At 52.6% G+C, this 26010-nt stretch overlaps 1 protein-coding gene across 2 annotated transcripts in view; it reads left to right on the top strand.

Annotated features, from left to right (window-relative positions):
• Nucleotides 1–219: 219 nt before the first annotated feature.
• The window catches only part of LOC146839091 (uncharacterized), a 192569-nt gene continuing 166778 nt past the window's right edge, over nucleotides 220–26010 (top strand). The window contains exon 1 of one of the 2 annotated variants that reach the window (XM_085603100.1): nucleotides 220–334. The gene's annotated coding sequence lies outside the window, so the exon portion shown is untranslated. The remainder of the gene's footprint in view (nucleotides 335–26010) is intronic. The other variant, XM_085603099.1, reaches the window with a different exon arrangement.

Here is a 26010-nt window from a genome sequence, read left to right as displayed (position 1 = left end):
AGAGGTTAGTGTATTGTGTTCTGCGCATGTGCACTACATGTATGTTAATTGAGGAACAAACAAGAGCGAGATTTGAAAGAGAAAAATAGAGGTCTTAATTCATATTCAATCACATCTAAAAATATGAACCTTCACGCCTGACCCGGTGAGTTATAAACTTTTATATGACGGCTCAATTGTAGAAAAAGTAGGTGATTAGTGCCTCGAGCGTGCGCATGCGCAGCAGGGATTCGGCGCCTCCTCGCCTCAGTGGATGCATGGTTTCCGGGCGTTTCTCTGGAGTCACTCCTCTCCTCCTGGGCTCTGACACCCGAGACAGAAGGAGTCCGAGGCGGTGAGTCCTGCTCTGGACCTCGATGGCGCCCACTGGGGCTTCTGACAGCTGGGTGGAGAGGGCTGCCGTCCCATGTACCCTCACCTTCCTAGCCCCTCCCTCTCACCCCATCACTGATGCTGACGTCAGTACAAATTAAGACCTGTACACGTCACAGCTCAGTGCTTGGCCACAAAGTTCTTGCCCTGCACATCTGCCGGCTGCTCTCGGCTGGTGTTATATTATCTACCCGGAGACCTGTTTTTAAAGCCTGTGTCCGATCCTTTTCTCTTAGACCACAGCCTAACTGTATGCCAGCTCTACCACCCGCCTCAGCTCCACAGACCCTCCCCACTCACCCTCAGCCTGCCCTCTGACACCCTTAGCCTGCTCTCCACCCGCCTCAGCTCGACAAACCCTCCCAACTCACCCTCAGCCTGCCCCTTGGCATCCGCCTGCCCCTTGGGATCCTTCCCCTGCTCTCCACTCACCTCAGCTCAACAAACCCTCCCCACTCACCCTCAGCCTGCCCCTTGGCATCCATCCCCTGCTCTCCACCCACCTCAGCTCCACAGACCCTCCCCACTCACCCTCAGCCTGCCCTCTGACACCCTTCCCCTGCTCTCCACCCACCTCAACTCAACAAACCCTCCCCACTCACCCTCAGCCTACCCCTTGGCATCCGTCCCCTGCTCTCCACTCACCTCAGCTCAACAAACCCTCCCCACTCACCCTCAGCCTGCCCCTTGGCATCCATCCCCTGCTCTCCACCCACCTCAGCTCCACAGACCCTCCCCACTCACCCTCAGCCTGCCCTCTGACACCCTTCCCCTGCTCTCCACCCACCTCAACTCAACAAACCCTCCCCACTCACCCTCAGCCTACCCCTTGGCATCCGTCCCCTGCTCTCCACTCACCTCAGCTCAACAAACCCTCCCCACTCACCCTCAGCCTGCCCCTTGGCATCCATCCCCTGCTCTCCACCCACCTCAGCTCCACAGACCCTCCCCACTCACCCTCAGCCTGCCCCTTGGCATCCTTCCCCTGCTCTCCACCCACCTCAGCTCAACAAACCCTCCCCACTCACCCTCAGCCTACCCCTTGGCATCCGTCCCCTGCTCTCCACTCACCTCAGCTCAACAAACCCTCCCCACTCACCCTCAGCCTGCCCTCTGACATCCTTCCCCTGCTCTCCACCCACCTCAACTCAACAAACCCTCCCCACTCACCCTCAGCCTACCCCTTGGCATCCGTCCCCTGCTCTCCACTCACCTCAGCTCAACAAACCCTCCCCACTCACCCTCAGCCTGCCGTCTGACACTCTTTTCCTGCTCCCAGTTGTCTGGCAGAAGACCCTCGGAGTCAGAAACTCTTTGAACTCCATAGAGAAACCCCAAGACTCCTTCCTAGCCAGCCCTCATGCTTACCCAGCCAGGCCTCAGAAACACTTCCATTCGCCCAGCCATCTCTCTCAGACCCTAAGACGTTACAGCTGGAACTCGGTCCTCAGGACCTCTCTCATGTCTCTTAGACTCTATCCCTCTCTGCTGGACTCCACCCCTTCAGTCCCCTTATGATGCCATGAGACAACATTTAGCTCCTGAGGCTGCACTTACCCCCCTCTTACACTGTCCTCAGTCCTGTCAGAAGGCCCCCTGTTTTCCCTAAGGAAAGCCCTGACACTTACTTGTCCCTCGGGCTCCACCCACCCAGTCCTCAGAAAGTCAGACTCCAGAGGCCACTGCATTTCCTCAGCCAACACCCATCCCAAGACGTCTAAACTGGCTCCCAGAGTTCCTCTGGTAGCCCATAGTCCTTCCGGCCCCACTCCCAGCTCTCAGCCCTCCCTTAGATCATCTCTACAGGACATACAGCGTCTCAGACCCTTCATATCGGGTGCTGTATCTTCTAAGACTGTGTCTTGTCCCAAATCTCTCCTTAGCCCCCCTTTAATTGCCAGTGACTTACTCGGCATCCTCAGATGTCTGTCAGATGGCTGTAACTTTCTGTCAGAGACTGTCAGCTGCCTCTTAAGGGCCCTTAGCTTGCACTCACTGTACCTCAGTAATGCCATCACACGTTTTGCGATCCCTTAGAGGTGCAGGCTGACCCCCGGATGATCCCCAGGCGGCCTCTATCACTTTTAAACACCTCCTACAGGTCCGCAGCTGGCCCATAGATACCATCAGCCAGACCTCTGGCACCTCCAGATGGCCGAACCTCACCCTCTTTTCTCAGTTGAACCCTCAAAGAGTCCTCATTCTTCTTCACCTCTATACTGTCCGTTTGTCCACAGTGCTGAGGCTCTCAAGTGTTCTCAGAGCCCTTCAGAACCTCCACAGATTTCCAGAGGGGACTGAAGGACCCCGGGACTCGTACCAGGCTCTGAGACACCATCTATAAACTCCGAAAGAGGTGATAAGCCAGCACTCGGACCCTCTCTGCTGACTTTTAGACACCCTCGGTGTCTCTCTAGTAACCCTTAAATTCCACCACTTTGACAGTGTGGAGATCCTCAACCCCCTACTGTGACTCTGAGCCCTGCAGGCACCTTTTATACAAGGGATCATAATCCACGAGTCTCTACCACCTTGTCTTCTCTTCCCTAGCGTACTGTGTCCCGAGGCACCTGCACACAACGTATCTCTCCTCAGGGCTCTTCAGACACCCTGACCTCTCCCCAGAACTCCTTTCCCAGCCCTCAGCCTCCATAAGACTGACCGCCTTCTGCGCCCCAGCCTACTGAAACCACACAGACAGGTCCTTGATGGTACAGAAAGGCCCCCTGCATGCTGAACCTGCAAATACCCCTGGCCTGCGTTCCTGACTGCACATGAAACTGGTGTCCTGATCACAGTCTGCTCTAGGATGCGCATAGAAGCCTTGTCTTGTCCATGATGATGTTATGATCAGGAACTATTTCGAGGCCTGAAGGGGCGCACCAAGAATGCTCTCATAGTGGGCAGAGGACGGCTGTCCCTGTCCTGGGTTTAGCACATATAGCAGCAGCGGCATAGGTGCTTCTTGGGATCGTATAAAGGTGACCAGGCCTTTTTATCTGTGTCATTGAGAGTGTTGCCTACTGACCCCTTTTATGCAAGTGTATCCTTTTATGTGACACTGATCCATGCTCTGATATTGTGTATACCTGAAGTACATGTGCTTGTTTAGCATTCATCTAGTACATGTGTGATGACTGTGTGTGGTGAGAGTCTTGTTGGGCTTTGCAGACGACGACGGACGAAGAGAGCTTCCCCAGCCAGTGGAAGAGAGCTTCCTGCAGTCCAGTGGGTGCAGAGTGGAGACACTGAAGTGAAGTGCACGGAGTCAGGGATACTTTTACAAACTTCATGAAGTCTTAGTGAGTTGCTGCTGGTCAGTTCTTCCTTGTTAGACCTGGCACCATTGGCGTAGGTCTCCCTTCCATTTTTGTCGTTTTTGTCTCCGTCATGGTTGCTGACGTTAGACGTTCTGGGCTCTGTGCCACTGCCATTCAGTGACACAGCGGGAATGCTCCTTATTATAAAATAACTGATGAATCGGTGTAGTCCTAGTAGTACCAAGGAACATGTTAGGGAAGTCGAATTAGGTATGCTTCCGCTCCAAATATTAAAGTGCATCTGGTAGTAGTGATTATCTTTATATTCTGCGTGTACAACTGCCACTTTTGGAAAGTAGGTATCTTTTTGTCTAAGTCATTCTGTGTGTTTCACTAATATGTGTATTGGTCGTCTGGTTTAGAGGTCCAGGGCAGGCTGGGGCTGACCTGGGTTGAACGGAGCAATCTGCTGTTGAAGTATGGGGAGAGGTGACCCCTTTGATCTGAGCAGGGCTGTGCCTGGCAAGGTGAATGAGGGCTCCACCTCCCGCTGGGTGGCTGATGGTGGGCCCCCTCTCCCTGAAAGGGAGGATGCAGCCTCGTAAATAAAGTGACCCAAGTCGACACCAAACTGGTTCTGGCTGGGTCGAGTGATTTGTGACTTTCTCAAGAACAAAGACTTTTGGGGTATAAAGATCCGAACCTCTGGCCGTGGAAACGAGAGGGAAAGGACTTTGAAACTTTCATCCATCCAGTGAAGCAACTACCCAAGGGCCTGAATTGAGCTTGCCTCCTGCCGAAGTCTCAGGGACATTAGACTTCATTCATCAGCAGCCCGGATTCCTATTGAGAGAAATCCTATTCGCAGGTGAGGCCTCTGTCGTGAAATCCAAGGCCTCTGGATCTACTGTGGGGAATGCTGCTTTTGCTTGCCTACGGAAACTATTGCTATCGCCATTGTAGGCCACTGCAGCTGAGGAGCTGTGCCACTGAGTGCCCGTATTTGCCTTGCCTACGGAAACTATTGCTATCGCCATTGTGGGCCGCTGCAGCTGAGGAGCTGTGGCGCTGAGTGCCCGCCTTTGCCTTGTCTACGGAAATTATTGCTATCGCCGTTGTGGTCTGCTGCATCTGAGAAGCTGTCCCGCTGAGTGCCCGCCTTTGCCTTTCCTACGAAAACTATTGCTATCGCCATTGTGGGCCGCTGCAGCTGAGGAGCTGTGCAGCTTAGTGCCTGCATCTGCCTTATCTACGGAAACTATTGCTATTGCCTTTGTGGGCCACTGCAGCTGAGGAGCTGTGCCGCTGAGTGCCCGCATAGGCCTTGCAACAAGATCCATTGTTGACGCCATTGTGGGCCACCACAGCCGAGGAGCTGTGCCGCTGAGTGCCTACCTTGGCCTGGCTACAAAAACCTTGTCGCTATTGTGGGCTGCTGCCGCTGAGAAGCTGTGCCGCTGGGTGCCCGCATTTGCCCTTCTACGAGAATCAGTACCACCGCCCGTATTGGCTTTGCTACGAGAGTCCTTACTATCACTGTTTTGGGCTGCCGCCATTGAAAAGTTGTGCCGCTGAGTGCCCATCCCTACTTTGCCACAAGAATCATCGCTATCGTGGGCCGCTGCAGCTGAAGAGCTGCGCCGCTGAGTGCCCACGCTAGCCCCACATCGGGAGCCTTGTCAACTTCCGCGTCCACCGCTGGGTGCCGCTTTTACCCGTCACAGGATTATCGAGAGTGCACGCTGCGGATCGTCGCCACCACACAGGAACTGTGGCCGCTGGGGGTCCGCCTGCCATCCCGCACCTTCCCTGAGGAGCTGTGCCCCGTGCCCCTTTATATCCTAAGTACCTTGTACATTGTGCATCACCGGGTCGCAGAGATCCCGGCCCCGAACCAAGTTCGTTCCACCCCCACGCACAAGTGCTTTCCTCGCTCTTCAGACGAATCTGTAATTACGTGCATTGTGGTTCTTTGAGCCTTTCTCAGTTTCGTGTTTAATCTATATAAAGATAACTATTTTTTTATAACTGCTTGTGGTGTCTATTATGTAGCGTCTTTCCTGCGTTATTGTGTATAGTCCTAAATGTTTCACACACTGCCTCTGAAATAGGCCTGTCTGCTCGTGCTACGTTACCACGGGGTTGAGCAGGGGTTATCAAAGGGTGTAGCCCCCTTACTCTGATTTAGGAAGAAGGGTCGCTATTCGACATCGGCGCCAGCCACTGTCGACTAGAGATCCCCATTTCTTCTTTTTTTAATTTTTTAATTTTTTTTAAAATTATTTTTATTTTATTTTATTAGTGCATGATTACTATTAGAATACTGTATTACATACATACAGGCATATATACATTAGGATATATATTAATACAGTGAATATAAATTAAATCTCACGCTATACAACATGCACAATTTTAGATTAACTTTACCCCCCCCTCCCTACCCTCCCGTCCCTGGGGTTGGACATGAAAATTCATATAGGTAATGTTAACAGGTCTGACTCGTTAAATTAAATTAGTTTACCTCTCGAGCCATTTAGCCAGTGGTTCCCATATCCTTAAGCCTTTCCTTCGAGCATGCATCCCTCTATTCCCATAAATAGCTTTTTCAAAGTTATAGTTTGATAATAATCATATTAACCATTGATGAAATCCTGGTGGGGATGGATCTAACCAAGCTGAAGCTAGACAAAGCCGATATATTGCCATGCAAGGAGCTGTGCCACTGAGTGCCCGTATTTGCCTTGCCTACGGAAACTATTGCTATCGCCATTGTGGGCCGCTGCAGCTGAGGAGCTGTGCCGCTGAGTGCCCGCCTTTGCCTTGTCTACGGAAACTATTTCTATCGCCGTTGTGGTCCGCTGCATCTGAGAAGCTGTGCCGCTGAGTGCCCGCCTTTGCCTTGTCTACGGAAACTATCGCTATCGCCATTGTGGGCCGCTGCAGCTGCGGAGCTGTGCAGCTTAGTGCCTGCATCTGCCTTATCTACGAAAACTATTGCTATTGCCATTGTAGGCCGCTGCACCTAAGGAGCTGTGCCGCTGAGTGCCCGCATTTGCCTTGTCTACGGAAACTATTGCTATTGCCATTGTGGGCCACTGCAGCGGAGGAGCTGTGCCGCTGAGTGCCCGCATAGGCCTTGCAACGAGATCCATTGTTGACGCCATTGTGAGCCACCGCAGCCGAGGAGCTGTGCCGCTGAGTGGCTACCTTGGCCTTGCTACAAAAACCTTGTCGCTATTGTGGGCTGCTGCCGCTGAGAAGCTGTGCCGCTGGGTGCCCGCATTTGCCCTACTACGAGAATCCGTACCACCGCCCGCATTGGCTTTGCTACGAGAGTCCTTACTATCACTGTTTTGGGCCGCCGCCATTGAGAAGTTGTGCCGCTGAGTGCCCATCCCTACTTTGCCACAAGAATCATCGCTATCGTGGGCCGATGCAGCTGAAGAGCTGCGCCGCTGAGTGCCCACGCTAGCCCCACATCGGGAGCCTTGTCAACTTCCGCGTGCACCGCTGGGTGCCGCTTTTACCCGTCACAGGATTATCGAGAGTGCACGCTGCGGATCGTCGCCACCACACAGGAACTGTGGCCGCTGGGGGTCCGCCTGCCATCCCGCACCTTCCCTGAGGAGCTGTGCCCCGTGCCCCTTTATATCCTAAGTACCTTGTACATTGTGCATCACCGGGTCGCAGAGATCCCGGCCCCGAACCAAGTTCGTTCCACCCCCACGCACAAGTGCTTTCCTCGCTCTTCAGACGAATCTGTAATTACGTGCATTGTGGTTCTTTGAGCCTTTCTCAGTTTCGTGTTTAATCTATTTAAAGATAACTATTTTTTTATAACTGCTTGTGGTGTCTATTATGTAGCGTCTTTCCTGCGTTATTGTGTATGGTCCTAAATGTTTCACACACTGCCTCTGAAATAGGCCTGTCTGCTCGTGCTACGTTACCACAGGGTTGAGCAGGGGTTATCAAAGGGTGTAGCCCCCTTACTCTGATTTAGGAAGAAGGGTCGCTATTCGACATCGGCGCCAGCCACTGTCGACTAGAGATCCCCATTTCTTCTTTTTTAAATTTTTAAATTTAAGTTTTTAATTTTTTATTTTATTAGTGCATGATTACTATTAGAATACTGTATTACATACATACAGGCATATTTACATTAGGGCATATATTAATACAGTGAATATAAATTAAATCTCACGCTATACAACATGCACAATTTTAGATTAACTTCCCCCCCCCCCCCCCCTCCCTACCCTCCCGTCCCCGGGGTTGGACATGAAAATTCATTTAGGTAATGTTAACAGGTCTGACTCGTTAAATTAAATTAGTTTACCTCTCGAGCCATTTAGCCAGTGGTTCCCATATCCTTTAAGCCTTTCCTTCGAGCATGCATCCCTCTATTCCCATAAATAGCTTTTTCAAAGTTATAGTTTGATAATAATCATATTAACCATTGATGAAATCCTGGTGGGGTTGGATCTGACCAAGCTGAAGCTAGACAAAGCCGATATATTGCCATGCAAATAAAGACCAATTGTTCTCCCGGTTTTCCACGGATCTCCTTATCCACCCCAAGGCAGATCAGGGATGGTGAGAGATCAAGGTCCCTTCCAAGCACTTCTTTTATAAAATTTGCGATCTCTTGTTTCAAGCTACTTAATTTATTACATGAAGCAAACATGTGACTAAGATCTGCCTGGTACAAGGAGCATCTAGGACAAAGGGTCCCCTTCCCTGTCCCCCATTTCGCGATCCTTTTCGGAGTATAATATAATGAAAAGCAGGATTTATAATACTGGGCTTGTAGCCGCGCCGGGATTAACAGACTCTGTGCTAATTCGGTTGAGTGGAAAAATAAATCTTCCGAAATGTCAATTTCCTCTTCCCACTTCCTAGCACGCAATATCAAATCTTCCGGCATTAGTAAATTAAGAGAATTATATAGAAATCCAATAGTTAAATGTTCCTTTCCCGGGGGGCGTGGGTAAGCCGCGAGCTAAGATGGCTGCGCGGCTCTGAAGCTCCGCTGCCAGCCCGGCGCTGAAGCTCCTTTCCTCCCCTCCTGCCACGGGCGCGGTGCCCCTGGCGTCACCGCTGCAGACCCTGAGCCCCCGGAGCACGCCGCGACGGTGATTGGGACGCTCGGGACCGGCTGAGGAGGTATCACCCTGGGTCCCAAGATGGCAGACGGATGCTGGCTGCACGAACGGGAGTGCGAGACCGGAGGCTGCCAGTGAGTCAGGTACCCGGGGACGGGGCGTGGGGGGGGGGCGTTGAGCGCCAGGGAGCGGACTGGCGGGTGTCTGCGGTCCTCCCTGCGCCGCTGTGGGCTGGGGGGCGCCAGACGCCCGGACCTGGCCGGGTCTGCCGGGCGGTTCCTTGCGCGCGGCCTACTCCCCGGGGCCCCTGGTCGCGCGATCCGGGGACCGGGGGGGGCTGCGGGGTGGCCCGCCGGCGGTGTGGGGGGGCGGGTTGGACGCTGCGCTGGTCTGGCGCTCGGGCTGTCTCCGCCTCTCTCCGCGGGCCCTCCCTGGACGCGACCTGGGTGCTGCGGCCTGGTCGAACTGTCCTACCTCGCCAGACCTGGCATCGCTGATGCTCAGCCGAGGTCGGCCTTGCTACGGCTCCCCCCAACACATTCTGGACCCTGCCTGCTACACCTGGTGATGCCCCAGTCCGGCGGCGCGATGTAGTCGGGTCGGCGGCTGCATTCAGTGGACGCTGCGACGCCTTGGTGGCCTGAGCTGCTTGACAACAGGCTGGGCGGTCCTGCCGGCCTACTGCTCCGATATAGCTGAGCCGCCCTCACTCTGCAGCCATCGGGCTGGTGGCCCTCGAACAGTTGGTGGCATGGGTCGCAAAGACCCTAAACAGAAGACACTGCCATTCGAGAAACTTCCGGGGCGGCCGGCGGAGGATCGCCCTGCCATGGCGGACCCGGCCGAGGGGGCGTTTGGCGGCCCTCTGTCTGATGCCCCGTCCCCGGCCTGGCTTCAGGAAATGCGAGCTGGCTTCAGGGCCTTGGATGGCCGCTTCGATGCCTTGGACAAGACGTTGGAGAACATGGGAGCTAAGATCCAGGCTCATGACCAGCGTCTGGGTGAGGCGGAGGCCCGGGTCTCTACCCTAGAGGACAGAGCTGTGCAGGAGTCTAAGCGGGTGGACAGGCTTGAGCGTATCCTGAAAGAAGTGGCCATCAAGAATGAAGATTTAGAATCGCGCAGTCGGCGCAACAATGTGCGGATAACCGGGGTTCCGGAATCCACGGCCACGGGCAGACTTGACGTCTTTGTGGAACAGTTGCTTACGGACATTTTTGGGCGAGAGGCTTTCACCCCGGGCTTTGTGATTGAGAGGGCTCATCGCTCCTTGGGACCGCGGCCTAACCCGGGGTTACCGCCGCGCCCGCTCATTGCCCGGATCATGAACTTCCGGGACCGTGACACTGCCCTGCGCCTAGCCAGAGACAAGGGTGAGATCACTTGGCAGGGCTCGAGACTTTCCTTCTACCCCGATTTCACGGCCACTGTCCAAGAGGCCAGGCGGAAATATGCGGGTGCAAAGGCTGCGCTGCGAAATCTGGGCCTCAAGTATGGAATGCTATACCCGGCTCGGCTACGGGTCGACGTCGAGGGCCGCACTAGGCTCTTTGATACCCCCACGGCGGTGCAGGAATTCTGTCGCAACTACAAGCCGCGTCGGAGCCCACCGAGGGACGACGAGGATGGACGTTCCTCCCCTCGCGGTGGCTCCGCACACAGCCAGGATCTGTTTGCGACCTCCGGTGTCAGTTGAGATGGCGCCCAGGCTCTAACTTTGCTAACGTTGAATCTTGTTATTGGAGGACTATATTGTACACTTTATAAATATTTTTTGCCATACAGCGCTGGGTTGTATGCGGATCGTCGTCACCCCCCTCTGGTTGAAACCGTTGGGTATACTTCTGGGCTATGAAGCTCTGCCTTTTTTTTGTGATGTACATTCGGTATTATTATTTAGAGCTCTGTTTCTTGCTTCCAGGTTGGGGATTGCCTCACGTTTGCGTGGTTTGGCTGGGTGGGGGGAGGGGGGTGGGGGGATGTTTAAGTTTGATTTTCATGATATGGCTTTGTGCGCATTGTTCTCTTTGGTACACAGAGATGTTGCTTCGCTCCTGCTCTTCTTATGTACAGTTTGGCATTGATGGCTCAGATAGGTCTAAATGTAACTCCCGCCCATCTCTCCCTCATGTCTTGGAATGTCCGTGGCCTTAATAATCAGCGTAAATGCAAACAAATACTACATTACTTGAATCGACACAGGGTTGACATCGCCTTTCTTCAAGAGACACACTTACACGCATCGGGGAATACCGGTTTTGCAGCTTCCTGGGGCGCCCATCGCTATTTTTCCAACTTCAGCAACTATGCTAGAGGCACAGCGATCTTAGTTCATAAAAGAATCCCGTTCCACTGCCAGGCATTCCTTGGGGACAGGGACGGGCGCTATTGCATTGTGAAAGGAGTGTTGATGGGACATGTGGTCGCTCTGGTATGTGTCTATGCTCCTAACACGGATTCCCCAGATTTTTTCCATGCGCTTGCTGCCCAGTTGGCCTCCCTTGCACCCGCTGCCATCCTGCTCGGCGGCGACCTCAACTTGCTACTGAATGTGGGGCTAGATAGCACCTCAGGGGCCGCTGACTCCAAGCCTAGGGCTAGACGCGCGCTCCTGGACCTTTGCACTCGTTTCTCCCTCACTGACGTATGGCGCAGGCGCAACCCAGGCGCCGCGGCATTCACACACTTCTCTGGGCAACACAACACCTGGACCAGGATTGACTACTGGCTCCTATCCCCCGCCCTGTCCCTCTGGTATCGCACATCAGGAACCCTCCCTAGAACCTATTCTGACCATTCGCCGGTGGTGCTGGGCTTGGACGTCCCTCGCCCGGAGGGGTTTGAGCGGCAGTGGCGTTTTCCCGGCAAGGCACTTCTGGATGATCTCTTTGTCCATGAGGTGACTGAGGCCATAGAAGACTATTTTACGCTAAACACTGGCTCAGTGGACTCATGGGCTGTCCTGTGGGAGGGGTTCAAGGCCTATATCAGAGGGGTTTGCATTGCTAAACAGGCTGGGGTCCTGAGGACACTACGCTCGACAATCACGCGCTTAGAGGCGCAGCTGGATGCGGTTGATGTAGAGGCGCGACGGTCGCCCTCCGATGAGATATTCGCTCAGCGCTTGAGCCTCCTGTCAGACTTTCGGGAGGCTGCGGATAAGGAGATCCTGTATCTGGGGAAATATCACGTGGCTCGGCGGTATGGGGAGGGGGATCGGCCGGGGCGCACGCTTGCACAGGTCTTGAGACCGCCGTATAGTAAGTCCCTGATAGCCGAGGTGCGGGGAGTGGATGGTGTGCTCCGCACACAGCCCACTGAGATTCGGGATGAATTCCTGGCCTATTATACTGAGTTGTATACCTCCAAGTTGGGTGAATCCTCTGCCGCTCGGGACGCCTACCTGTCTGAGATCGCGCTTGTGTTTCTGGATAGGGGCATGCAGGAATTTATGGCGGAGCCCATAACAGTGACAGAGGTACGGGGAGCGATTAAAGTGCTCCGGAGCTCTTCCGCTCCGGGTCTTGACGGCTTCTCCGGAGATTTTTACAAAGCCTTCTCTGATCTGTTGGCGCCTAGGCTCATAGAGGTCTATGCGGAGGCGTTTGAGCGTGGTTCGCTCCCGGCTACTCTACGAGAGGCGGTCGTGGTCCTGCTCCCGAAGCCAAACAAGGACCCATTGCTGTGTGGGTCGTATAGGCCCCTTTCCCTCTTAAACACCGACTATAAGATTTTAGCCAAAATAGTGGCCAACAGACTCTCCCAACTGATGGAGTTCATTATATCGCCCATGCAGTCGGGCTTTGTCCCCCGCCGCTCGACGTCGCTGAATTTGCGGACGTTATTCACGGTTTTGCACAGAATCAACCCAGCCACACCTGCAGCTGCGATCCTACTTGACACCGAGAAGGCGTTTGATTCCTTAGAATGGCCATTCTTTCTTGCTGTTATGGAACGCATGGGCATGCCGGCGAATTTTCTGGCCACGGTTCGTCTCCTCTATAGCCGCCCCATGGCACGTCTACGTATCAATGGTACGTTATCCCGCCCTTTCTCCCTAACACGTGGCACACGCCAGGGCTGTCCGCTTTCCCCGCTCTTGTTCATTTTAGCCATGGACCCCCTGATACGGCATTTCCAGGAGCGGCACCTCCACAGGGGTCTCCAGTTTAGGACGGGCCCGTTGCTGGCCTCCCTTTACGCAGACGACACTATCCTGTATGTAAGGGAACCACAGATCAATCTTGCCCCCCTGATTCGTGAGATCCTGCGCTTTGGTGGCCACTCGGGACTGGGCATCAACTGGCACAAATCTATTATATTCCCATTGACTAGTGGCACCTCCCCATGGCAGTGTGAGTTCCCACTGGAGTGGTGCTCGGACTCAGTACGCTACTTAGGCATTCAGATCCATTTGAACACAGACGAAATCATCCGCCTCAACTATGGCCGCGCGGTGGCGCGGTTGGAGACGCAGGTGGAGGGTTGGCTGAGCCTCCCGCTCTCCATGTCGGCCAGAATAGCCATCATAAAAATGATTGTGCTCCCCAAATTTTTGTATCTTTTTAACAATATCCCTGTTCTCCTCACTCGGTCTTTCTTCTCCACCTTGAGGTCCCTCCTGATCCGTCTGGTCTGGGGCGGGAAACACCCCCGGATTCGTTGGAAGACTCTCACACTCCCGCAGGATAGGGGAGGCCTTGGCATACCGGATCTGTACCGGTACTATCTGGTCGTGCAGTGCGCACATGCGTATGCCTGGTACCATCCGGACGCTCGAATCCCGTTTTTGTGCCCTGAGGCAGACTTTGTGCTCCCAGGTCGGTTGGCTGCCGTTTTGCCCAAGGGTATCCCCAGAAACCCAGTAGATATCCAAACAGTGTCCACCACTAGCTGGGCCTGGAAGAAACTTTTGAGCTATTTAGCTCACCCTCGCCTATATTCCTCTTCGCTTCCTATTCGCAACCCGGGACTACTGCCGGGCACGGACGAGGCGATTGTGCAGCGAACGTTGAGTAAATTTAACCTCACCAGGATGGGAGATTTATACCCGGAAGGGCACATATTCTCGGCGTCGGAAGAAGCGCGCTTTAGCGAGGCTACATTCATGGACAGATTCGTTCTGCGCCGACTCTATTGCGCGGCCAGGGCGGCAATTGAGGGTTTCCCCCTTGAGCCTGCTTCCTTTGAACCCCTTACCATTATTATTGACAGAGAGACGGGGCCCATATAGTCTCGAGACTGTACAAGGCGTGCGCGGCTTTGCTCCCTTGTGCGGAGGACCGGGCACGGGCGGAATGGGAGACGGACCTGGGTAGGCCTATCACAGATGAGCAATGGACGGCCTGCTGCAAGGTCACTGCTACGGTATCTTTGAACAGTCGTCACAAACTCATTCACTATAAATTTCTCCGCCGTTGGTACATGACCCCAGACAGACTCCATTCCATTGACCCTGCACGACCTCACCTCTGTTGGAAGTGCGCAGCACCACATGCAGACTTCGCACACTTGTCCTGGACCTGTCCGAGGCTGCAAACATTCTGGACACAAGTCTACAAGGTCTTGGAAGACATGTTAGAGCTTACACTTGTTCCCACTCCGGAGGTGGCGTTGTTGGGTTACACAGCAAATTTCCCTAAAAACGTTCGCAGGTTGGCCGCTATGGGTCTGCTTCTTGCTAAACGAGAAATCGCCAGGCGCTGGAGGGGATAGACGGGCCCCTACGGTCCAGTCGTGGCTCACTGCCATGGCGTTTTGCACACGAATAGCGAACTCTATTCCGGTCTCCTCCCCGCGACGGCGCGTCCTAAGGATATCTGGGGCCCTTACAAGTCATACATTGCGGGCCTCCCCGGCTCCCCCTCGTCGCCCACACATTCCGGCATAGTTCCAACGGGAGTAGGGTAGGCGAGATGACATGGGCGCTGGGAGGCTGGGGAGGTCGGGGTCGGTCTGGAATGGTGTGTCCCATGGGGCGTTTGTTGTGGGGGGATGGTTGGCATGATCTGCACATGGGTGGTGGACTGTGCGTGGAGGGAGGGGATGGCTGGGGACCATGGGCATGAATGGGCACTGTCACTCTCCTCTGTTTCAGGTTGGACAAGTACAGATGGGGGAATGAGCGAGGGGGTTCTGATGTTGGATGCCACTCATAATTTACATATATTGCAAGGGAGCTGGAAATGTTTTGATGTACCTCTATACTTTGTCATCGATGATTGCACAGCTAACATTTGTGTATCGTTTGATTTTGCAAATCTAAATAAAGCTTTAAAAAAAAAAAAATTTCCTTTCCCAAATTATCTATTAAGGTATTACTTATAAATCCTGCTGGGCCACCACATTTTTTCCTCTAAAAATCGCGTACCTGTAAATACTTATAGAAATCTCTCCAGTCCAATTCATATCTTTCTTTAAGGTTTGGAGATGAGACCATCTCGGATAGGGAATAAAAATGACCAAGTTTCAGTAGGCCTTTATCTTGCCATTTTTTTGTTGTCAAAATTGTATTTATTACCAACAAAAAGAAATAGCAAGCCATGACATCTTTGATACAACGGTATGGACTGGCAAATAATGATCAAAGAACTCCCCCCCCCCCCCCGGACACGGAAGTGGAAGAGGCAAGCTTCACCAATAACAGGCGCTAATGTAGGGGTACAGTAGAGCGAAAGAGGGGGCGAAGCAGGCCCGAAAAACCATGCCCTGGCGATCCCCAATGGGCAATACATGGAACCTATTAGTCCGGTGTCTACAGTTCACTGAGAGAGGAATTGTCCATCCAAGCAGCCTCCGCGTCATGGATCATCAAACTTGTTTTATAGGAAACCTAACTCCCCAAAGTCCCACACCCTCCCTCCCCACGTACCCAGTTGAGGAAAAGAGAGAAAGAACAGAAAGGAAAGAGAGAATAGTAGAAAGATAGAACGGGGAGAGTCTCGGGGAGGGGACCCGGAGGACCAGAACCGGGAACGAACCCTCCAAGAGCGGGGCCCGTGCAACGCCCCACCCAGGTGGTGTAGGAACTGTGGGATGGATTTCCAGGGGGACCCACCAGTGGCGGTCCCAGCTGGCTACAATTGGAACAGCTGCAACCCCCTAATATGGGGCGGGCAAACAGCCGCCGGCAGTCCCCGAGAAAGGAATGTCACCAGCGGTCCCCATTTGAGCTCAAACGTAGCGTAGTCCTCTCTAAAAATGTCCGCCATTCTCTCCAAACTCAGAAGCCTCCAGAGGCGGGAATGCCTCATCGAGGCCGTGGGGGCCGCTTGTTTCTTCCAGTTGGCGGCGAGTGCCACTTTCGCCGCCCCTAGACAAAGCCACATAATGGCCTTATCCGCTCGGGTTTGGTAGCGCAGGGAGGGATCTCTAAGGCCTAATAGCGCGGTATCAATGGAGGTGGGGATCGGGTAGCCCAGTATAGTCTTGATTTGTGCTAGTATCTCCTCCCAAAATGGGCGAATAGTCGGACAAGTCCACCAGATATGCTAAAAGTCACCTAGCAACCCGCACCCTCTCCAGCAGCGGTCTGAGGAGCCCGGAAAAATGCGCCTCAGTTTAGCTGGATATAGGTACCAATCTACCATCACTTTCGTGTGGGCTTCCCTTAGTTCTATAGAATGGTTGTGTTTTGTGATGTCGGACCATCGGGCCTCCCACTCCCGCTCCTCAATAGGTCTATCCACCACCTCCTCTCATTTAACTTTGAAGCGTGGATTCGGGGAGACTGCAGTGGCCAGAAGGTGACTGTATAAGAAAGAAATTGCCCCCTGCATGGTAGTGGTAGATCGTATGAATTTTTCAAACGGGGTCAGGGGCCTGCTGACCGCCACCTGCACTGCGGAAGACTGGAGCCAGTGTCGCAATTGGAGATATTTGTAGTGTTCAGTCTGCGGAAGGCTAAAGTCAGACCTGCATTCCGAGAACGTCATCATCCTAGTGCCCCTAAGTAAGTGCCCAATCATTAAGCATCCCCCCTCCTCCCAGGCGTTGAATGGCCCTCTGATGAGCGCTGGTGGAAAAGCCGCATGCCCGTGGATGGGGGTGTGAGGGGAAGGGAAAGTGGTCCATCTATCATCATGGGAGATAGCGTCCCAGACCCGCAGCGTCGTTCTGGTGGGCGTACTAATGTACGCGTTATCCGGTCTATCTTGTTTGGTGCGCCACACCAGGTCCCAGATTGTCCGCCCCGTAACCGACCTATCCATATGTAACCAATGTTTATCGGACTCTTTTTTAGACCATTCAACCAAAACACGCAGCTGTGCCGCCTTATAGTAGAGGCGGAAGTCGGGAAGGCCCGCTCCGACCGCAGAGCGGGGCCTCCGCAACAAGGAATAGGACAGGCGGGCTCTCCCCCCCTGTCAGATATAACGGGAACAAAGAGAGCGCATGGTCGAGAAAAAGGAGAGGGGGATCTCAATGGGGAGGGCCTGAAATAAATTAAGCAGTTTCGGCAATATCGTCATTTTAAGCGAGTGTATGCGCCCCAGCCAAGAGATAAATAGTGGTTTCCAACGCGCTAGGTCAGCCTTAATTTGAGCAAGAAGGGGGGGGGGGGGGAAATTGGTCTTATACAAATCCTCCACCAGCGGAGTAAGCTGAACGCCCAGGTATTGGAGTGAGTGTGCTGCCCATTGGAAAGTCGTACTCTGCTGCAGCCTCGGGAGCTCTTCCTTGGGTATCGTAAGGTTTAAAATATAGGATTTGTCTAAATTTATCTTAAACCCCGCTGCTCGTTCGAAGCGCTGCAATTCTGCATGGAGAGACGGGAGTGAAGTAGATGGTTGAGTGAGGGAGAGGAGAACGTCATCCGCAAAAAGGGATATCTTGTGTTCCTCCCCCGTAAATTGTATGCCCGATATCTGTGGGTTGTGACGTATGGCCAGCGCTAAGGGTTCTATGCTCAAGGCAAACAAAAGGGGGCAACCCTGCCTCGTGCCTCTAGAAAGGGTAAAAGTAGCCGAACAGGTCCCGTTGACTTGGACACGCGAGGTGGGGTTCCGATAGTTGGCCTGAATCATTGCAATGAATGGATCTGCAAAGCCCATCTGCCGCATGGTGGAGAATAAGAAGCCCCAATCCACCCGGTCGAATGCCTTTTCTGCATCCAGGCCAACTAGTAGAGCTGGTATGCGCTTTTTGGAGGCTTTTTCTATCTAATGTATAATACGGCGCGTGTTGTTGTGAGTTTGCCTGCCTACAATAAATCCAGATTGATCGGGGTGTATCAATGCTGCCATAAGGGGATTGAGCCTGGCGGCCAGGATAGCGGAGTACAATTTAGCGTCTAAGTTCAGCAGAGCAATAGGGCGGTAGGAGGAACAGTGATCTTTGCGCCCCTGGCTTCGGGATGACCGTAATGACAGCCTCCGCCATGGAGGGCGAAACTGCACCCTGGGCAATTATGGCGTTAAAAAGGGACTGCAAGTGCGGGGCCAGGTCCGGCGCAAAAGTGCGATAAAAGAGGGCTGTGAGACCGTCTGGACCCGGCGCTTTGCTGAGTTTGCGCGCCATAATGGCTTTGGTGACCTCCTCTAGTGAGATGGGGGCACAAAGCTCTGCATTGGTAGAGGCGGCGACCTTGGGCAGTGAAAGACCCTGCAAATAATCGTTCTGTACTTGGGCCACAAGAGAGTCAGAGGTATACAGCTTATTGTAGAAAGATCGAAAACATTCTGCCTTCCCCTTATCGGTGTGTAGAACCGTATCTGTATTGTCTCGTATCCCCGCTATATAGTCTTTGTCCCTTTTAACTCGGAGCTGCCGGGCTAGATGTCTCCCAATTTTTTTCCCCTGGGCATATGAAGTATGGCGCAGGCGTAGAAGGGTGAGTTCGGCCCTATTTGTGTATATCGCCTTCAATTTGCCTTTTAAAGCCGTAAGAGGACGCAAGGTAATGCGGGAGGGCTTGGCCTTATGGGCCTGCTCTGCAGTCACCAGCTCCGCTTCCAGACGTTCGCGCTCTGCTGCTCTCTGACGGTTGAGCGTAGAATTAAGTGGGATGCATTTGCCCCTAAGTACCGCCTTGAAGGCGTCCCACCGGATCAGCTCCGAGGTCGCCTCGGTGTCGTTAAGGATAAAGAATTCCTCAATGGCCTCTCGTAAAGATTTACGCAGCACTATATCTCTAGTGAGAGAGGCGGGAAAGTACCACCTAGGTTGGCGATCCCGTGAGCCATCCCAATGGAGGGTTACCATGACGAGACTATGGTCAGACGGAGAGGGGGAGAATCTGAGCGTCTCTCAGAGACCCTGATAGAAAGCGATTAATGAAAATGTAGTCTAGACGGGAATAGGATTGATGCACGTGCGAAAAGTGGGTGTAATCTTTTGTGGAAGGGTGTAGTGTGCGCCATGCATCGCACAGGCCGAGTTCCGAAAAGCGCTGCTTGGTGGCTGGGGTGAATGAACCCGACTCCGCCCGCTGCGCGCGAGAACTATCAAGGTCTGCTTGCCATATAAGATTAAAGTCCCCTAACAGGACGACTGAACCCTCCGCAAACTTCTCCAATTTTGTGCAAATGGTGGACAGAAACCCCGCCTGGCCCGTGTTCGGTGCATACATTGAGGTAAAAGTACATAACTGACCCTGATAATCCCCTTCACCATCACCCATCTCCCCTCCTTGTCCGAGCGCACATCTAAGGGTTGGAACCTCGCCCGCTATGAAACATCAACACTACCCCCCGATGCTTGGTGGTGGCTGAGGAGCTGTAAATGAGTGGGTTTACCCTGTTCCGCAACCTGCGTTCATCTCCCTTGCTTAGGTGTGTTTCTTGGAGTGCGACGATATCTAAGTGGCGGTCAGATATGTATTTCAGCACCCTCTGGCGTTTCTGGGGAGAATTAAGCCCCTGCACATTCCATGAACCTATGGACAAAACCATCGCGGGACGGGTAACCATTCTCTGGCGTAACCAATTCGCAAGGCCTGTTCCCCCACCCCCCCCAGCCTGTCCCGCCCCCCGTGGAGACCTCCCTACTCTCCTGGAAAAAAAGAGATAAAGATAGACAGAATAGAAAGAAAAGAAATACCCGAAGAACCCCAGAACCACATTCCATCTGTGTCACAGTTCCAAGTTCTCCTCAGGATCTGGGCGATGCTCAAAGGGGTCCACCTCCTGACATCCCCAAACTCTGACTAATTAATCTCCAGAGTGTTGAGGCAATCAAGTGAGGTAAAGGGTAGGGTAGGTGCAGCGTGGAAAAGGGAAACCTGAAATAAAAAGAACATGCAATTAACATCCTATGTCTTGCTAACTACTCTCATATTTTCTCGCTATTTCTGTTCCCATACCTGCCAAGGTATTCCCTGACGATGGTTCCTCTATCCTGTAAGATACGTCTCTTACTGCTCGGAATGCTGCGCAACCATCTACACACAGGACCAAAAACACAGATGGTTAAAGTATCCTCGCCTGTCCATTCATTACCATACTACCAAACAACCTCCTCACCCTCATACGTACCCGACACCACACCCCCTTGAAATCATAGAAGGAAAATTAAGAACTTCTCCCAACAGTTGATGTGGGACTCCTTCCTCCTCGGGTGGAGTTCCTATAGTCTCGAAGCATAACTGTTAAGAAACCCTTCCTTTCAGGACTCCCACCCATTCCGATACTGTTTCCCCTTCCACATTAGAAACGAATACTCTCGTATCGGTTAGTTCCAAACCATAGCACAAAAGACGAGAATGACGCGTACTGGTCAGTTCTAGGCCGGCTCCACCTACTGGCTGCCAAGTTGGCCTTTCTTGTCAAACAACAAAACAGAGCAACACAATCCAAAAGAAAAAACCCAGGCAGCCGTTAAGACCTCCACGGCTTACCTGACCTGACTCGTAAGTCTCTGGGACGAAGTTTCTCTTTCACGGCTTCGTCTCTGGTCCGCCTCCAGAGTGGAGTCCGGCAAAGTCTACCACAGTGGTGTTTGCGGTGTCTCATCGCACCGCGTCATCCCCTCCGCAGCCGTGGGCAAGAATCCTCCTTAGCCGGATGAGTTCCGCTCCTCCGGAAACCTCCAAAGAAACCCCCCCATTGGCCTCTCGCCAGAGAACCAAAGGCGGTTAAGTGGAACGTGGTAAAAGTCTTTAAGCACACCTCAAAAAAGACGCTGAGGTGCCGAGCAGCCGCGCTGCTTCCATGAATTCTCCCGACTCCAGAATCACGTACAACGCCCCTTGCGTTGTGCGTGATTATAACGATGTTGGTTCCTCCCCTCGCCCGGGCTTCCTGGGACTCGTAGTTCCGCTGTGCTTTATGTATGGAACTACGTAGGTGCACTGGATGTTCAAACGCTGACAGTACGCCCCCCTCCCATGCGCCTCCTCGAACCTGGTTTCCCTGGATTACGAGAATGAAATAGACGTACCGCCCACGGGGCGTGAACACTTGTGCATGGCTCCCAAGAGTCATCTTCGGATGGGTACCCCTTCCAGGAGATCAGATACCATAATCGCCCCTAGCGATATCGGGAGTCCAATATGCGTTTCACCTCGTATTCCAGCTGGCCGTCCCTTACGATTGGAGGGGTGGCTCTGCACCTTGCGCTCTTCGCTGGCTTCAGAAGCCCACAGTGAAATACTGGATGTATCCGCAGCGAGGCAGGCAGTTTCAGTTTATACGCCACGGGGTTGATTCTGCGTACAACTGTATAAGGTCCTATGAACCTGGGATGGAAGATGCTGCGCCAACGGAAGCGGTTGTTCTTCATGGAGAGCCCTACTCGATCCCCCACCTGGTATATCGGCCCCTCTTGTCTGTGACGATCGGCCCATTTCTTGTATTGTCTTTTGGCTTGAACCAAGTTGGCTTGTATCTTTTTATGAATCTTCAAGAGGGTTCCGACCTGTGCCATCACTGTCGGATGGTTTTGCACTTCCCTTGGAATAACCAGAGGAATAACCAGAGGCAGCGTAGTGGCGTGAAAGCCATGGTTAGCTCTGAACGGTGTTTCCTTAATAGAGCTATGCCAGGTGTTGTTGTAAGACAGCTCGGCCAACCACAACAAAGAAACCCAGGATTCTGTGGCGTGCGCAGAATAGCATCGTAAGTATTTTTTCAGAGTTTGATTTAACCGCTCCGTTTGTCCATCGGTCTGCAGGTGGAAGCTGGTGGACAGCGCGGTGTTTACGTGGAGGGCCTTGCACCACATACGCCAGAATCGGGCAACGAATTGGGGTCCCCTGTCGGAGATGATGACTCTCGGAAGTCCGTGTAACCGTACTACATGCGACAATAGCATCTGAGCTGATTGCCCCGCCGTGGGAAGGTTTTTACACGGAATAAAATGTCCCATCTTCGTAAGGCTGTCTACCACAACTAGTATAGCTGAATACCTCTGGTCCTGGGGCAGGCCGAGGACGAAATCCAAACTGATAGTGTGCCATGGTTGGGAAGGCGTGGCCAATGGCTGCAATCTTCCCCTTGCTTTACTGTGTTCTCCCTTGGCCCGAGCACACGTCTCACATTGTGACACCCATTGTTCTACGTCCTTTGTCATGCCTTCCCACCAGAAATGCTGCTGAGCCAGAAGGAGCGTTTTCTTGTTTCCGGGGTGCCCGGCCAACACTGCGTTATGACACCAATTGAACGCCTGTAATCGAAACTCATGATTGGGCAGATACAACTTGTTCTCGTGCAACGGAACTCCATGTTTGAGGACCCGACAGGGTTCTTGCTTCGCCCATCGCTGCCACCGTGTATGGGACCGACTGTTTCTGACCTGGTCTACGAATTTCTCCGCTGTAAGCACACACAGGACCTTCTCGGGATTTACGATCGCTTCCAAGTGTTTTTGTTGAGTCGCCTCGCTCTCTCCGAGTCTCGACAAAGAATCTGCTTTCCTGTTGTCTGAGCCAGGACGGAAAGTGACGATAAAATCGTATTCTGCAAAAAACAGCATCCATCGCATCTGTCTTTGCGAGAGGAGCCGAGCCGTCTTCATGAATTGTAGATTCCTGTGGTCTGAGTATACCGTGATGGGATGATGGGCCCCCCACAAGTAGTGTCTCCACTCCTGGAAGGCCTTCTTGATGGCCAACAATTCTTTTTCTGCAACGGAGTAGTTGATTTCTGCAGGGCTCAGCTTTTTTGACAGGAAGGCCACCGGATGTAGCTGTCCGGAATGTTTGTCTCTGAGAGAGCACCGCCCCAACCGCGATATCGGAGGCATCTGCCTCTATGATGAACGGGACGTCGGTTTGTGGGTGTCGTAGGATGGGAGCAGTACAGAAGGCCCTATTTAATTGTATGAATGCGTCCATTGCTTCGGGAGTCCAATGGAAAGGCGTTCCTTTTCTCAACAACCTAGTGATGGGAGAAGCTAGTTGAGAAAAATGAGAGATGAATCTCCGATAGTAGTTGCAGAACCCTAGAAAGCACTGCACATCTCTCACAATGCGTGGCACCGGCCATTCCTTTACTGCCTCCACTTTTCTCTCAGCCATCCTAAAACCCCAAGGACTCAGGATCACCCCCAGGAACTCAACCTCAGTGACACTAAACTCGCACTTGCTTATCTTGCAATATAAGCGGTGTTCTTGCAGTTTTTTAAGAATCAGTAATACATGGCTCACGTGTTGTTCCGGGGAGACGGAAAAGATCAAGATGTCATCTATGTATACAATGATGAATTTGTCAATGTATTCCTTCAAGACATCGTTCAAAAAATATAGGAAAGCCGCCGGGGCATTACATAACCCGAACGGCATAACCAAATATTCGAATTACCCGTATCGGGTCTTGAACGCGGTTTTCCACTCATCCCCCTTGCGGATACGAACCAAGTGATAGGCCCCTCGTAGATCAAGTCTGGTGTAAATGGTGGCCTTCCTCACCTGGTCTAGTAACACTGGGATGAGCGGCAGTGGGTATCGATTTCTCACCGTGTTCTTATTTAGCATGCGATAATCGATACACGTTCTGAGCTCGCCATTGGCCTTCGCTATAAAGAAAAGCGGAGAAGCGGCTGGAGAGCGGGAAGGACGTATAAATCCCAGGGCACAAAACTTTTCCAGATAAACCCGCAGGTGTTTAGTTTCGGGTTCTGACAACGCATACACTCGACAGGAGGGAATTACAGCTCCATCCACCAAGTCTATGCGACAATCGTATTTGCGGTGAGGAGGTAGTGTCTCAGCCTTGATCTCGCTGAACACCTCCCGATACAATGTATATTCTGGAGGTAGCTCGATCTCCTTTTCGACTGCAGTGGCCACCTGATAAATCTGTGCTAGGGCCAGGGTGTGTGGGACTGAGACCCTATCTTTCATACACTTAACCCGACATTCTGTGGAGTTGAAACTAATCGTTTTGTCTCTCCAATCCATAGTAGGATTGTGTTGCCATAACCAGGGCATCCCCAGAATAACTTCGTATTGAGGGGCTTCAATTATATTCAGCGTGATGTCCTCCACATGGTCTTGTGGATCGCCTTGGAGAACCAATTCCACTACCTCCGTATGTTCGGTGATGGGACCGGATGTCAAAGGTGTGCCATCCACTGCTAACACCGTCTCGGGCTTGCTAATGGGTACCCGACGCAATCCCAAATGTTGAACCAAGCCGTAATCTATAAAGTTGCCGGTGGCTCCGGAATCAATCATGGTGTGAACCTGATGTGATAGCAGTCCCGTCTTAAGGAACATGGGTAGCACTATATGGGATTCTGTGGTTTTTCTCTCGACGACCGCCAAAGACGGCAGCCTCCATTCTTTCTCGGTCTCCTCTATATCCTGTGTTTCTGTCTGGGGCGAGTCTCCGCTATCCACGGTTTCTACTGATGTGATAGCTACCCGCTTCCCCGCAAAAAAGGTGGTTCTTTTCTTGGGTTTTAGGGGACACTCCCTCACGTAGTGTCCCTTCTTCCCACAGTACATACAGAGTCCCTGGACTCTGCGATTCTCCCTCTCTGTCTTAGATAACTGGGGCCTAATCGCTCCCACGTCCATAGGTTCAGGACCAGTTTCTCTTAAGGAGTGCGTGGCACGACTCTCTGGTTCCACACCAGCCATCGACCTCTCGCCTCTTTTACGATCCCCACCCCTCTCGGTAAGTCTGTGGTCCAATCGTAACGTTAGGTTGATTAAGTCAGTGCAGGTAGTGGGTTGGCGGTCTATCTCGGCCAGCACATCTTTGAGCTCATCCCTCAATCCTTGGTAATACAAGGACATTCTTTTTTCCTCGGGCCAAGCTGTCTCGACCACCAAACGGTTAAACGCCGTCATGTACGTGACCAGATCTTTCTTACCCTGACGTAATTCCAGCAGCTCTCTATCCGCACTGAGGGTGGTGGCCCTGCGGTCGAACACCCTTTCGAATTCTTTCCGAAATGCATTCCAATCGGTAAGCAATGGGTCGTCGTTTCTGACCAAAGGAACAGCCCAATTAGCGGCGTCCCCGGTTAGATAAGATATGGCGAAAGCCACTCTAGAAAGATTGGTAGGGAACGATGACGGGCGACAGGAAAAATGAAGCGTAATCTGGGTAAGAAACGTCTGGATTTTGAGGGGGTCGCCAGCATACCTCTCGGGACTGGCCAAAGGAATGGGCGGTGGAACTGTCACCTGTATCTGAGGAGGACCTACCGCGGCGTCAAAAGGGTTCCTAGTCTGTCTATCCACCCTCTCTCGTAGTGCCGCCGTCTCTGCTCGAGACGCAACCAACTCTTGCTGAACTGCAGCCAACGCCTGTAGGAGAGTAAGGTCTGCTTTCTATGTTCACCCCCACTTTTTGCTTTTGCTTTACTGGTTTTCGACTTAGATGTGGCTGTGGGCCTGCTAATCAGACCCACAGCCCTGCTGTTCTCTCTCTAAATTAATACTATGTACTTTAGGTGCATAACCCAATTGGTAGGGACCACCTTATTAGACCCTGTATAGTGTACCCTAGGTACCCAGAGCATAGGGGTACCCTAGGCCTACCAGGGGCTGCAGCATGTATTATGCCACCCCTGGCCTGGCCTTCCATTATGACACAACAGGCTGATCACTCAGCTGGGGCAAGGTTGTGTAATCACTCCTTGCTTAGGTGTAGTATTCCTATACCTGCCTTACATATAGACACATGTGTACCTATCAGCCACTCCTATGGCAGGCCTTAACAATCCTGGAGGCAGAGTGCTTGGTAACATGTGAGATGGTGCTCTAGCATGAGCTGAGCCTGTCTGCAGCTTTCGGAACCATGTCCTTATAGCCTACCATATACTCTTAAAGTGCCTTATAATCTTAAACGGTTATGGTAACTATGGTTTGGCTTTATCAAAAC

Source organism: Triturus cristatus, chromosome 4_2 (assembly GCF_964204655.1).
Source record: "Triturus cristatus chromosome 4_2, aTriCri1.1, whole genome shotgun sequence".
Classification (NCBI taxonomy): domain Eukaryota; kingdom Metazoa; phylum Chordata; class Amphibia; order Caudata; family Salamandridae; genus Triturus; species Triturus cristatus.
Note: the sequence above shows the minus strand (reverse complement) of the source record. Positions and strands in the feature narration are given on the sequence as shown.